At 51.4% G+C, this 13,519-nt stretch overlaps 1 long non-coding RNA gene and 1 other non-coding gene across 5 annotated transcripts in view; both read right to left on the reverse strand.

Annotated features, from left to right (window-relative positions):
• Positions 1 to 11,745, reverse strand: part of LOC117203553 (uncharacterized) — a 31,593-nt gene extending 19,848 nt beyond the window's left edge. For 3 of the 4 annotated variants that reach the window (XR_007473292.1, XR_004486383.2, XR_007473293.1), the window contains exon 1: positions 1,716 to 11,528. This is a non-coding gene — a long non-coding RNA (uncharacterized LOC117203553). Of the gene's footprint in view, positions 1 to 1,715; positions 11,581 to 11,725 lie in introns of those variants that run through there. The other variant, XR_004486381.2, reaches the window with a different exon arrangement.
• Positions 11,239 to 11,425, reverse strand: LOC117203616 (small Cajal body-specific RNA 16). Its single transcript, XR_004486481.1, has one exon. It is a non-coding gene; the product is annotated as a small Cajal body-specific RNA 16 (non-coding RNA).
• Positions 11,746 to 13,519: the final 1,774 nt, after the last annotated feature.

Below are 13,519 nucleotides of genomic sequence, written 5' to 3' on the forward strand. Positions count from 1 at the left end.
CCCAGCCTCGCTACCCACCCCCCACCAGCCCACCCCTCTCTCCTCTCCCTTCCCCGAGCCTGGCTTCCCTTGAGCCTGGGGGGTGGGGGCAGTCATCCCTACCACCGGGCAGAAGGGGCCGAGTGGGTGCTGCCTGGGACAACTCCCCTTCCAAAGCCCCCTCCCCCGGGGGTTAGTCCCAGGAAATGACCTCTTTTTAAAGTGTTTTGCTCCCAGACACAGAAGGAACCGCAGCTTGAGAGCAGCAAATGAGAAGAAATCTATCATCCTCAGGAAATTGGTTCAGGCCGCCCCGCAGAGTGACAGTAATCACAGAGGCCCTTCAGGTGCCCCGAGAAATGCATAGGTTGGATAGTAACGCACCAGCTGCCCTCGGGACGCTTGTAACCACGAGGTGGGTGGGCCATGGAGCAAGGGCTTAAATCAGGGGACATGGGGGGAGGCTCAGTCCCCAGAGGCTCCTTTCACAAAAAAGCGGGATGGAGCCAGTCTGCTTTCAGCCTCCAGGTACGTTTTCAGCCGAGTGAGAGCCCAGGGCTGAGCTCCCCAGGCTCCCATGCATCCCACCCTGGAGAGCATCCGGGGAGATGGTCTGGGAGGGTAGGCTGGCCTTGAATGGAACTGACCAGATGTCCTGGCAGCAAAAATCCTGAGCAAGCTGACCAGCCAGAAGGCTGAAGGGGGAGCAATTTGTCCAGTGACCTCAGGCAAGCCTGAGCCTCTAAAAATTAAGCACAATAATACCTAGTTCCTGAGGTTGCTCTGAAGATTAAATGACACCACGGACAGAAAGGCCAGCCTCCGCAGTGTAATCTCCCTCCCTCCCTCCCTCCCTCCCTGTACATCCCCAAGAATCAGGGCATGGGCTTGGCTATCCTACAGGCCCTAGAGGTGCACCTTCCATGGTGGCAGCCACACGTGACCACTGAGCACTTGGAGCGGGGCTGGTGCAAACCCAGATGAGCCATGAGTGTAAAATACACACTGGATTTTGAAGACGCAGTTTAAAAAAACAAGTACACGGGCTTCCCTGGTGGCGCAGTGGTTGAGAGTCCGCCTGCCGATGCAGGGGACACGGGTTCGTGCCCCGGTCCGGGAAGATCCCACATGCCGTGGAGCGGCTGGGCCCGTGAGCCATGGCCGCTGAGCCTGCGCGTCCGGAGCCTGTGCTCCGCAACGGGAGAGGCCACAACAGTGAGAGGCCCGCATACTGCAAAAAAAAACCCCAAAAACAAGTACTCTCACTAATATTTTTTATACTGTATACTGAAACAATAGTTTTGGTATATTAAGTTAAATATATTATTACAATTAATTTCACGTGGTTCTTTTTACTTGTTTTAATGTGGCTACCGAAAATCTAAAATTACTGGTGTGGCTCACATTATATCCATTGGACAGGGCTGCCTCCCATGGAATCAAAAGGAGTCCATCCCATGCTACAACTACTGAAACCCACGTGCCTAGAGCCCGTGCTCTGCAGCAAGAGAAGCCACCGCAATGACAAACCCGCGCACCGCAACGAAGAGTAGCCCTCGCGCGCCGCAAAGAGAAAGCCAGTGCACAGCAACAAAGACCCAACACAGCCAACAATAAATAAATAAATAGAGTCCATCCCAGAAGCTATAGGCGGCCTCCTGCAGGGTGAAGGGAAGTCACATGAGCCCCTGATGATGAGGGCTTTTCTCAACTGTGAAAAGCAATAGCTAGCTTACCAAGTCGCTCTGTCAACCTCCCTAGGAGAGCTGGTACTTCTAGTGCCTTCAACATGCTTTACTTGTTAATCCTCACTTAAATCTCATTAGAAAGGGCTGGGCCTGGGATGTGAACCGTTCAGCACATGTGCACTTGCATGCAGTGTCACACTGCCTCTCCCAAGTGGCTCTGAGGCAACCTCCTCCAAGGTTGCCACCAACACCGGGGCAGAAGGTGCTCCTGGGCATGGCTTTGCCAACCCTCCTGCAGGTCTGAAGACAGACCCTCTCCCCTCAGAGAGGAGGTCAGGAGCTCCCAGGAAGAGTGTTTTGTGGGCTGACGGGGCCCTCTTGGTAAATGTCATTTGTTTTTAAACTTTTTTTAATATTTATTTATTTTTTGAAAAAAATTTTTGGCTGCGTGGGGTCTTAGTTGAGGCACGCGGGATCTATCGCTGCGTCGCGAGGGCCTCTCTCTAGTTGTGGCACGCGGGCTCCAGAGCGCGCGGGCTCAGTAGTTGCGGCGCACAGGCTTAGTTGCCCCGCGGCATGAGGGATCTTAGTTCCCCCACTAGGGATCGAACCTGCGTCCCCTGCACTGGAAGGTGGATTTTTTACCACTGGACCACCAGGGAAGTCCCTAAATTTCATTTGTTGATCTAAAATATAAGCTGAGTCTGGTTAAGCAGCTACACACCTCAGTACATCCTGAGATGTGTGTCCGTGATGGGGGAGCCTTATTCAAACCCAGGCAGGAACATTTTATGCGGTGCAGATGAATGTTCTGTCTACCACTTCAAAGCCTTTTCTCTCAGGGCCCCCAGCCTTATGAAGCGTGCTCTGTTGTTCAGTGGTTAAAAGCAAGGGCTTAGAGATAGGGGCTTCAAGCCCCAGCTCTGCCACTCACTGGCTTTGTGGTCTCAGCAGAGTTACTTAACCTCTCTGAGCATGTCTCCATCTGTAAAACTATTAATGGCAGGAGACTCCTGGGTTCTATGAGGATTCGATGAGGTCAAGTGGTCAGAGTTCCCAGCCGTGGTAACCACATAAGACAAGGTAGCTTCCATTACCACAGGGTGAGGGTGATAACGGGGCTTTGGCCCACACACTTGCAGGAGGCTCCTACACAGGTGCTCCTGAGGGCCGTGCCGTCTGCCTGCACAGCTGTAGACACAGCTGCAACCTGGGCCCAACACCACCAAGAGCTATCAGGGCCACAGTGGGACTCGTGTCCTGGCCCTGGCTCCTCGGTGGGTCCTGCCGGCTGCCACAGCTGCAGGGCCCCAGGCCGGCTCTTCAAAGCCCACCTTGCACAGTGGACCAGCTGGCACTGCAAACTCTAATCCAACACGCCTGGTCTCCTCTGCCTCCCCGCTGAGTATCCCCAAGGCCACCTTTCTCTCTGCACGTGCAAGCAATTCTTCAGGCGCTGCAGGCCACACGCTGCTCTGCCTTTGCTTGGGGAGAGCTTGGGGCTGGCCCCGGGGACTGATAGACCTGTTCTCCAGAATGGGTTCCCACGCCCAGAGACTCGACATCCTGGCCCTCACCCTGCACATCGATGTTATGCTGGCGGTACCTTCCCTGTCCCATGGCCACTGGCTCACACAGGGCTACGTGGTGGCTTTTGCCTTGCAGTTAGGGTTGCCAGGTAAAATAGGGAATACCTGATTAAATCTGAATTTCAGATAAACAACACAGAATTTTTTAAAAGTATAAGTATATCCCATACACTATTCAGGACATACTTAAACTCAAAAAAAAATTCCTTGTTTACCTGAAATTCAAACTGAACTTGGGCCAGCTTCTTTGATTTGCTAAATCCGGCAGCCCTGCTTGGACTACTCTGGAGCGGGGCTTAGGGTTTGAGTGTGCAGAGTAGAGAGCGTCCACTCAGGGGTCAGGTTCTGGCTCTGCCACCTGCCAGCTCTGTTTCCCTGACCTCGAGGCCTCAGTTTCTCATCTGCAAAATGGAGATGACAGTACTGGTCCCTGCTTCGTATGACTGTCGCAGGGAGGAGATGAGACAGTGCACAGGAAACCTGCCACGTTGGAAGTGCTCCCCTGCCGTGTCGCGGATGAGGGAGGGAACGCAGCAGCGGGCTGAGGTCCAGCTCTCACAGCCAGGGTAGGACGCTCTCCTCCCCCAAAAGGGGGTGTGCTGGCAGTGTCAGGCACAAAGGTGCACATTTCCCAGGACACGGTGGCATTCAAACTCCAGGACTGCCTGGACCCCAAGGGGAAGTGTCCTGCCTGGTGGGTACGGAAGGAAGCCCTTGTCTGCTGGACCCTGGGCTTGCTCGTGCCCCTTGACTCCTGAGTGAGGAAAGCCAGAGCCAACCAGAGGGGTGACAGGGCTTTGCCAGGTTCTCCTGGGCCTCTCTGAACCACTGGACTGAAAGAGGGTAAAGAGATTTGGTTAAGATGAGCAGAAATCACCCAGCTAACCACCAGGCAGCGCGTCAAGCATTCCCAGGCTTCCTTCCTCCTCTGGATCATAATTTCTGCAAGCCATGTCACTGCATGATAACGTTGTTTGTTAAATCAAAGCAGAGGGTCCCGACATTCAGTTAAGCACTGCCAGTCTGCAAGGTTCCTGTTACAGGTATAGATGTGCTCGGCCTTCAGAGGGGACACTTTGAAAAGAGTGACACAGAGAAGCAGGTCTGCTGCTTCAGCAAACATCATTTCCTGAGTGCCAGCTGCTGCCTGGCCCTTCCAAGCCCCAGCAAGCTCTCCAAATACCCTGCAAGGCACCGAGCAGAGACCTCTCCCAGCTGCCACTCCACCAACATGAACAGCCAGGTAAAAGCCTGCGCTTTCCAAATGCCCTTGGAGCTAAGTGTGACACATCTAGGTGCCCACAGGACTGTTCCCTCTGGAGGCTCCAGGGGAGAAGCCATTTCCTTGCCCTTTCCAGCTCCTAGAGGCTGCCACACTCCGTGGCATGTGGCCCCTTCCACCCCCTTCAAATTCAGCATCACATCTCCTCTCTGTCTCTGACCCTCTGATAAGGACGCTTGTGATGACCCTGGGCCCACGCGGCTAGTCCATGATGGCCTCCATCCCAGATTTCTTAACTTCATCACATCTGCAAAGCCCCTTTTGCCTTGTAAAGTGACATATTCACAGGTTCTGGGGGTTGGGGTGTGGACATCTTTGGGGGCCATTATTCAGTTGACCACAGTAACTGTCCTCTTCATCCCAAAGCCACTATACCCCTGTCCCTTTTGGCCTCGAAGGGTGACTGCAGAACCCTCTGGTCCTGGAATTCCCCAGGTGAGAGCCAGCACCAGGCTGTGCTCAAGTACACCCCACCTTCAGGGGACACCTGTCAACCTCTCCCAGGACTCTCTCCACATCCTGGTGGCGGCACCAGGATGAGCTGGCAGGGTCTACAGCTTAGCAAGCACCCAGCTGGGGACGAGATGTTGGTTTCTGCTTCCAGCAGCCGCCCCCCCCCCCAACTCTGGGCGTTCACCTGGGGTACCACGCCCTCTCTCGTGTCGGTGGGAGGAAAGGGGCAAAGGCTCTCACTGCAAACCTGTCTTCCCCATAAGCCCGAGGAGGCTGGCAATGTCCTGTCTTGAGAAAGAGAGGCCAGATGCAGGGCAGCTGGACCTCATGAAAAGGCGCAGGACAGACAGCCCCAGGTGGCACAAGATGGGTCAGGTGAGTAGGACAGAGAATTGGCACTAAAGAGCCCCAGAGAGGAAACTGTCAGCTGGGACCAGAGCTGGTCTCAAAGGACAGGTGGGCTCTGCTTAAGTGAGAACACGTGGGGTGTCTCAGGCTGGGCTGACCAGAATGGCCCCAGCAGGGTGTCTGCGTGCGGACAAAGGCGCTGACCCAGGAGGTCAGATTGACGAAGCCGGGGGCGCAGGCTCTGGAGGGCCTTGAATGCCGAGATAACTCTGGAAACCACATACGTAACAACATGTGTATCATGGGTGTTTGCCCGAGCCTGGAGAATGGTGCACAAGGACCCACACAGGCCACAGGCTGTCTTGGCCTGAACTGGGGTGGGGCAGGGGACCATCAGCTCCTTCCCACGCCTCTCCGCTGCTTAAGGAACACGTGATTTATGTGTTCCTACAGCTCACAGAGAGACCGTGTAGGCCTCTGAACAGAACTGCCAGGCAGGTGGCTGGTTTGTTTCTGACCCGGCCTGTGGTCAGCAGCGCCACCAAGAGCCGTGATGGAGTAAAATTTGTGTTTTTGAGGCAGGACAAGAAAATGTAGGCCTAACATACTCCCTGCCCAGGTTGGGCCCTCCCTAATGGGCAGTGTATGCGTTAACCAGACCTCCTCAAAGGCAGGAATGTCTACTCAACCATAAAGATCAACTTTTCTTCCTTTCTTCAGACACCAGCAATGAATTCCTTAAGAACATTCCTTTCCTAACCCTGTCAGGGGTCATGGTGACCTGCTGCTTGCCTCCGACGTGCAGATCTGGACTATGTACCGTTGGCGAACTCTGTAAAACGTGTGTCATTTCGTCTCAAAAATACATATAACTGTGCCTTCGACTTCTAAGAAGTGAAGCACCCCTCAGAGATTTCTGAGAAACTGTCTCCTGGGTTGTAATCCTCAGGTTGGCTTGAATAAAATCCTGTTTCTCTTTTTAACCACCTATTGGTTCATTTTTGTCGACAGTGGCCACCAGCGAGCACAGCTGGGGCCATGGAGCAGCTCCTCCGGTTTCCGCCCAGGACACCTCTCTCCCCCTTCCTCTGAGGCTCTGGTCCTCACGGAAAGTCCTCACGGTCTCCAGGAAACCCGGACACCAAAGGCTGACGCTCCTCGCTGGGAGGACCCAGGCTTCTGCTCCAATCACGTGAGCTGAAGCCTTGCCAAAGCCACTCGTATTTGTTCCCAAACCTGTGCGCGCCAGCTGACCTCGTTCAATAATACATGATTTAATAAAGTAGGATGCAGACTGGTGAAACACTGTAAAACAAACAAAACAGAAGTGTTGCTCCTATTTGAAATAAAAACAACAAATCTAAGTTGTGTCGACAGAAATAACCAATTAACAATCTATAATAGGGATAGAAAAAAATTTTATTTGAGCCAAACAGGACTACAGCCTGGGAGACGGGAGACGGCCTCTTAGATAACTTAGCAACTGCTCGGAAGCAGGGTTTCCAGCATTGTTTTGTATCTTGTCAAAACAAAACATTAAACAAGTCAGGGATACAGTCCTTCAAGGTTTCAAAAAAACAAAAAACAAACAAACCCCAAAACAAAAACCTATGAGCAGGTACACAGTGAGTCAGTACAGCCTTGGCACCTGGGAAGGGAGTCTTATCATTGAAGGAGTACCAGCATTGGCCTCCCAGGAAGGGAGGCGTTTCATCTTTCTTTATTTTTGGCTGCGTTGGGTCTTAGTTGCGGCACGGGGGATCTTTCGTTGCAGAGCACTGCAGAGTGCAGGCTCTCTGCTTGTGGCACGCAGGCTTAGTTGCTCCGCAGCATGAGGGATCTGTTCCCCGACCAGGAATCGAACCTGCGTCCCCTGCACTGGAAGGCAGATTCTTTACCACTGGACCACCTGGCAAGTCCCCGTCTTTATTTTTCACATGGACGTTCTTTACTTCTGGCCAATGCACCTTTTTAATGACTAAAGCAGATGTACAACGTATGTTTGACAGGCCACAAGCAAGCTATTGTAGTTAGCATAAAATTCATGTTAAATCATGTATAAGCCATAATGATTTCCCCATACCTCAATATTGAAAATTTCTTCCATTAGTTGAATACTGTGGAGTCTTATATAAAGCTAAAAATGTTTAATTAGGTGTGAGCGGGACAACTCTACAAGATTGGGGGGGCCATAAAAATCTAGATGAATTTGCTCAGATTACTTTGCAAGCATATTTAAGACCTCCCTAAAAGTGTTTAGACCACGCCCACCAAAAATAAAAGGCCTCAGCTTCCTATCAAAACATTAGCAAATGGATGTTATCTTCTTCCATTTTACATTAAAATACAATGTATGTAACATGTCTGCTTTTTTTAATCCCCGCTTTACCTGACTTTTTGGATAAACCTAATTCCAATCAGATTCTGCTGGTTTAGAAGGTTAAGAATCTCTACTCTGTAGTCCCCAGCTGGCTGGGTGACGTGGGGCAAGGGGCTGGAGGTCCTATTTGAACCCTAGGGGAGGCCTGGATGATAAAAGGATGCAAAGTGCAGAGTCCAGAATCAGCAAATCCAGAGACAGAACACAGATCAGAGGTGCCCAGGGGCTGGGGGGAGGGGGCTTCCTCTCGGAGTGATGGAAATATTCTGGAAGTAGGCAAGAGCTGCAGGTTTCACAACATTGTAAATGTACTTTAAAAAAAACAAACAAACGGAACCGCACACTTGAAAATGGTTAAAATAGTAAATTTTATGTTCTGTGGGTTTTACAAGGAAGTCCTGCCTGCCGTCCTCAGCACCCTCTGCACCTCTCGGCTTATTCCAACCTGTTACTATACGGCCTGGGTTTTACGGATCTGATCTGCTCTTCTGATTTGTCCTCTTGACACGCCCTTCTTTCCATGTGTTTGTAAAATGCACTGAAAATCCAGGGAAGAACGGAAATGACCATCCCGATGTGCCAGCTGAGAGTCTGAGCGCTTTACACCATCCGCTAACTCAACTCTCACAAGCGCCACCTGGCAGGAAGCATCGTAATTATGACCATCCTCCCCATTTTACTGAAACTGAGGGACAAACAGGGAAGTGGCCTGCCCGAGGTCACACTGCAGGCCAGCGGTGGAGCCTCTGGCTACATCTGCCCGGCGCTGCTCCGCCCGGGTCACCTGAGCTGACGAGCTGCCGCTCCCAGCACTGCCCGTGGTGGCCGTGCCTCCCCTGACACCTGCAGCCCTTTTAGATTATTGGTCCATAAAGACCCACCAGAGGCTGGCCTTGAAGTTGCAAAGCTACATCTCGGCCTTGGTGGGCACTAGCGGGCCACACCCTCTCGGGAGATGAGGTGAGTGTGAAGTCGGGAGGGTCACCAAGTATGTCAGGCAGGTACCTGGCTCTGGCACGACTAGGTCCAAAGTCCAAGATAACTCTTCTACACCGCATAAAAAAATGTATGTACTGTCTGTAACGCCCTGACCACGACACGAAGATAGCATGGAACACTCTGATGACGGCACTATGTGGAGAACCACCACCATCACAGCTCAAGGCACAGGCTGGTTTTTCCTTTCTGCACCTTAACAGATGGCAAAACATTCGAAGACAGTGGGACTTGGGAGAATTCTCTGCTGTGAAGCATGGTCCCAGCTAGTGCCAGCAGAGCCCCCAACCTCTGCAACAAAGCCTCCTGACCCTGTGATATGTGCACACACTAGGTGTCGGGGGGGGGGTAGATTAAAAACCCCAGATCTTGGAGGGTATTTTATTGTGTGAACTTTTAAATTCTCTGAATATTCAGCCTTGCTGAAGTCGAACAAGTCTGACTTGGCAAGGCGGGGTTCTGCGCCCACCGAGAAGCCTGGGGTCGGGGTGCTCAGGGACTAACTTACTGGTCCAGGGCACTGGCAGCACTGAGGGTGTGTGACCGTGAGTCACTCTTCAGTCGGGAACTGTGCTGCCCACTGTGCCCCCTCGGAGGCCGAGGTGACACACTCAGTGCGTGGTCACCGGGCACGGAACCCATAACGTGTATGAAAAGTCTCCTTGGGGTCTGACTCCTTTTATTTATATTCTCATACAAAACAGGGCATTAAACAGGTCAGCACTCAAAAACTATGTAGACAGGAGTTAAACCAAACAAACTTGGAAAGTGCTAAAACAAAACAATTACATTTCAGGCACACAGAACCAGGCAGAAACGAACTCAGCAGATTTTCACCCACCACACACACAAATCTTCCAGTGAACTCACCTGCAAAAAAACCACACTTCATCGGTTTTTATTTGACTTCAGCAAGTCTGAATATTCAGAGAATTTAAGACTGTTAACACAATAAAATACCCTCCAAGATCTAAAATCTACCTTCCACCAAAAATACGATGCAGCCGGTGCCCCGCAGCGACCAATCAGCCCCCTCCTTCCAAGTCTACGGGCTCCACCCCAGTGACTCCCTAACCCACCACTGCAGGCACACCTGGACATCTGCCCACCACCACGTGGGGCCCTCCTGGCCCATAGTGGGCACAACAAGCCGAACTCTGACAAAGCCCCCCATAACGCAACACCAGCCCATCTATTCCTACCTATTCCTCCCTTTCTCTCGCTGTGCAGTTCCCCAGTTTCCCCCCAACTTTTGAGTTCCCCACACCCTCTCAAGCACTTTCACACTTCCTCCCTTTGGTCACATGTTTCATCGGCTGGAAACGGCCTTTACTTCCTCACAGGGCCGCATTCTGCCAGGTCCCACTGGAAACGCTTCTTCCTGGGGTCCAGGGCACTTCCTGCCGTCTACCTCTCTGCATCCCAAACCCTGGAACACCAGGGACCACTTTTCTTGACAGCCCCTCCAAAGCTGAGACGTAATGCTTTGACCGCTGTAGGTACTTCGATGAGTTGAAGAATCACTTCTCCATCTGTGTGCTGACAACAAAACAGGCAAAGGTAGGAGAGGGGGGAATATGCCGCTTCATGAAGGAGCTGAACCACACCAAGAAAATAAAAAAGAAAAGCAGTTCCACAAGCAGTTACTGTGTGAGATGCCCAGGAATGATCAACGTGTGGATCCTCCCCAAAGTGGAACCTGTCTCAGTCCTTCTTCAGGAAGTGAAAGGGCATCTGTGTGCCACGATCTGTCATGGCCCCCTCCAACAGGTTCCAGAGCTGCGCGGTCCCACGCAGCGGCCACTAGGCGCGTGTGGCCATTTACATTTAAATTAAAATTCCACTCCAGGCTCGGGGCCTGCTCTACAGGAGGACACAGATTATAGACCAGCATCGCAGAAAGTTCTGCTAGACTGTGCTGCTCTGTACACAGGGCTCTTTTGAAGCTACAATTTTCAGTACATCATCTTCTTGTTTAAATCCCATACTAACCTCCCACTATTCTCAGGACAAAGCCCCAAATCCTAACATAAGCCACAGGCCCTGTGTCGTCTGGCCCTCCTCACCTTTCCAGCTTCGTTTCACACCATTTTCCACTTTGTTTTCCAGGCTACAATGGCCTTTTTCCAGTTCCTCCACTGGCCATACTCGCTAGCCCACTGGACCTTTGCACATGCTGTCCCCTGGCCTTCCCACCAAACTCCTACTCATCCTTGAGTCCTTCAGAGTCCAGCTCAAGGGTCTCATCCTCAGGAAAGCTTTCCAGTCTCCATCAGATTCTTTGAGACACATATTCTCATTAGACTATGCTTTCCTTCAGAGCACTCACCTCGGACTGAATTATACCCTCTTTAGGGTGATCACTGAATTTTATCTCCCCAACTGGGCTGTAGCTTCCTGAGAACAAGGGCCGTAACATCTCTGTATCCCTAACACTTAGCATGGTGGGTGGCCAAAGAATCAAAAAATATTTATTGAATAAAACATCAACACTGTTTACAGCTTTTCTTTTTTCAGCGAAAATCCTGTTTGCAGTATCATACATGATCATCAAACTGCTGCTAGAATGTTCACACCTGTTACTGCAAATTCAAAACCCAGGAAAAACCTCTCCTGGGAATTTACTTTAGGTCAGGGTCGGGCTGCCTGGTACAAGGCTGCACCCACAACTGGGCAGGTTCAACAACACAGGAGCCTCTTCCCAGACCATCGGCCTCAGGACACTGCGTCTCCACGCTTGACATACCTGGAATCCCCAAACTGAGGTCACTCCGAATACGGTCACCGACAAGAAGGAGCAAAGAAAGGTTGCATGCCTTCATCCAATCGCCGGGGTCTGGAGAGCTCTTATTGCCTGAGAAATACCTGGGAAAAGAAAGTGATACCACGTACTCTAGGAGGATGAGTCTCACTGGATGTTTACACACCCCCAGAAACTCATGCTGGCCCCCCAGCCGGGGAATCCAAGGCTTTTCTGCGCGGTGCAGTGCCTCCTACAGTAGCCCCTCACCCCGATTTTGGTGCCTGCATTCTCTCTCCTCCGTCCAAGCCGCAGCTGCTATACGGGGGTCGGTCCCAGAAGTCCAGGCCCCCAGAGCTTCGTTCCCGGCCCGGGGAGAGAACCGGCGCCGCGGGCCAGCATCACCCTGCGGGCCGGGGGTCGGCCATCCGTCGGGGGCGAGGGCGCACATCCCCTCGGACACCAGAGAGCACGTGCCGCCACTCTCTTCCTAATCCCGAGCCAAAGCCGCTCCGCATACGCACTTCCGGCCGTAAGTGACGACTTACCATAGAGACGGCACCTAGAAGGTCGCCCTTAGCTTTGAAACTGGGTCCTCCATGGCCGCCTTAAAGGGGCCGCAGCTGCGAGATGTTGATTAACGGGAACGAGCGCTCTAGCGAGAGGGGGGGGTCCTAGAGCAAGAGAATCAGAAGGCCATCCAGGTGCCTGGTGCTGAGCGTGAATTATCCCTTTACTCCTAATGCAACCTTAGGCAGCGGGTAGGTACAATGATCACTCCTGTTTTCCAGGTGAGAAGAGCAGTGCTGCAAAGAAGATGGGTTATTTTCCCAAGCTTGGCCAGCCAGCAAGCCAACGGCCCTCTGCTTTCTATGTTAGGAATCACAACCCAGCAGTTTTGGAATCTGCCTTTAGGCAGGGCGGTGCTCTGGTTAGCCACAGGCCCCCTCCAATCCCTATTGCTTTTCACCCACTGTTCTCCACATTTACAGCACCCGGGGTCCCAGGAAGGTGTTTGAATTTGTGACTTGGGGCCTCCAGGCTAAAAATCCCAACTCATTGGCACTCAAATCCTTCAGAATCTAGCCTGGTATGCTGCTGCTCTCTCCCTCCGTCAATTACGAGGAACTTCTCACCATGCCCCCTGAACACCCAACCCTGCCAGCCTCATCTTCCCAGAAGTCTTGAAGGACAGGATTTGTTTTTGCACGTGTAGTTCCTCACAGAGCCGGGCACCTGGGCGCCGCTCACTCCAGGTGTTGAGTGACATGGGAGGAGGTGAAGCAATCTGTCAGACAGGCTGTTTTGCTACTTACCATGTGGCTTAACCTCATGGACCTCTGTTTCTCTGTATGTGAGATATAAGGCTGGACCGGGTCCCAGCCTTCATTTATCAGTAAACCTCTTTTTTTAGATGCAGTATTTTTTCGGAAATCCAGTGGTTAAGACAGATAAACTTTCTAAAACCCAACAACGAAAAGATAAGAAACCCTATTTAAAAATGGGCAAAGGACTCAAGTAAACATATCTCCGAAGGAGACATACAAATGACTGATAATCACATGAAAAGATGCTCAACATCATTAATCATGGTACCACAGTGAGATACCACTCCTATCCACTAGGATGGCTAGAATCCAAAAATCTGAAAATAAGAACCATTGGGGAAGATGTAGAGAAACTGGAACCCTTGTACATTGCTGGTGGGAATGTAAAATGATGCCGCTGTGGAAAATAGTCTGGAAGTTCCTCAAAAAGTTAAACATAGAAATGTCGTGTGACCCAAAATTCCACTCATAGGTATATACCCCAAAGAATTTAAAATAAAGAGTCAGACAGATACTTGTGCACCCATGTTCATAGCAGCTTTATTCACAAAAGCTACAAGGTGGAAACAACCTGAGTGTCCATCAACAGATGCATGGGTAAACAAAATGTGGTCTATACATACAGTGGAATATTATTCAGCTGTAAAAGGAGCCAAGTTTTGACATATGCTACCATGTGGATGAATCTTGAAAGCAGTGAAAGAAACCAGACAGGAAAGGTCTCGTATTGTATGAT

The sequence above is a fragment of the Orcinus orca genome, chromosome 19 (genome assembly GCF_937001465.1).
Source record: "Orcinus orca chromosome 19, mOrcOrc1.1, whole genome shotgun sequence".
NCBI classification, from domain to species: domain Eukaryota; kingdom Metazoa; phylum Chordata; class Mammalia; order Artiodactyla; family Delphinidae; genus Orcinus; species Orcinus orca.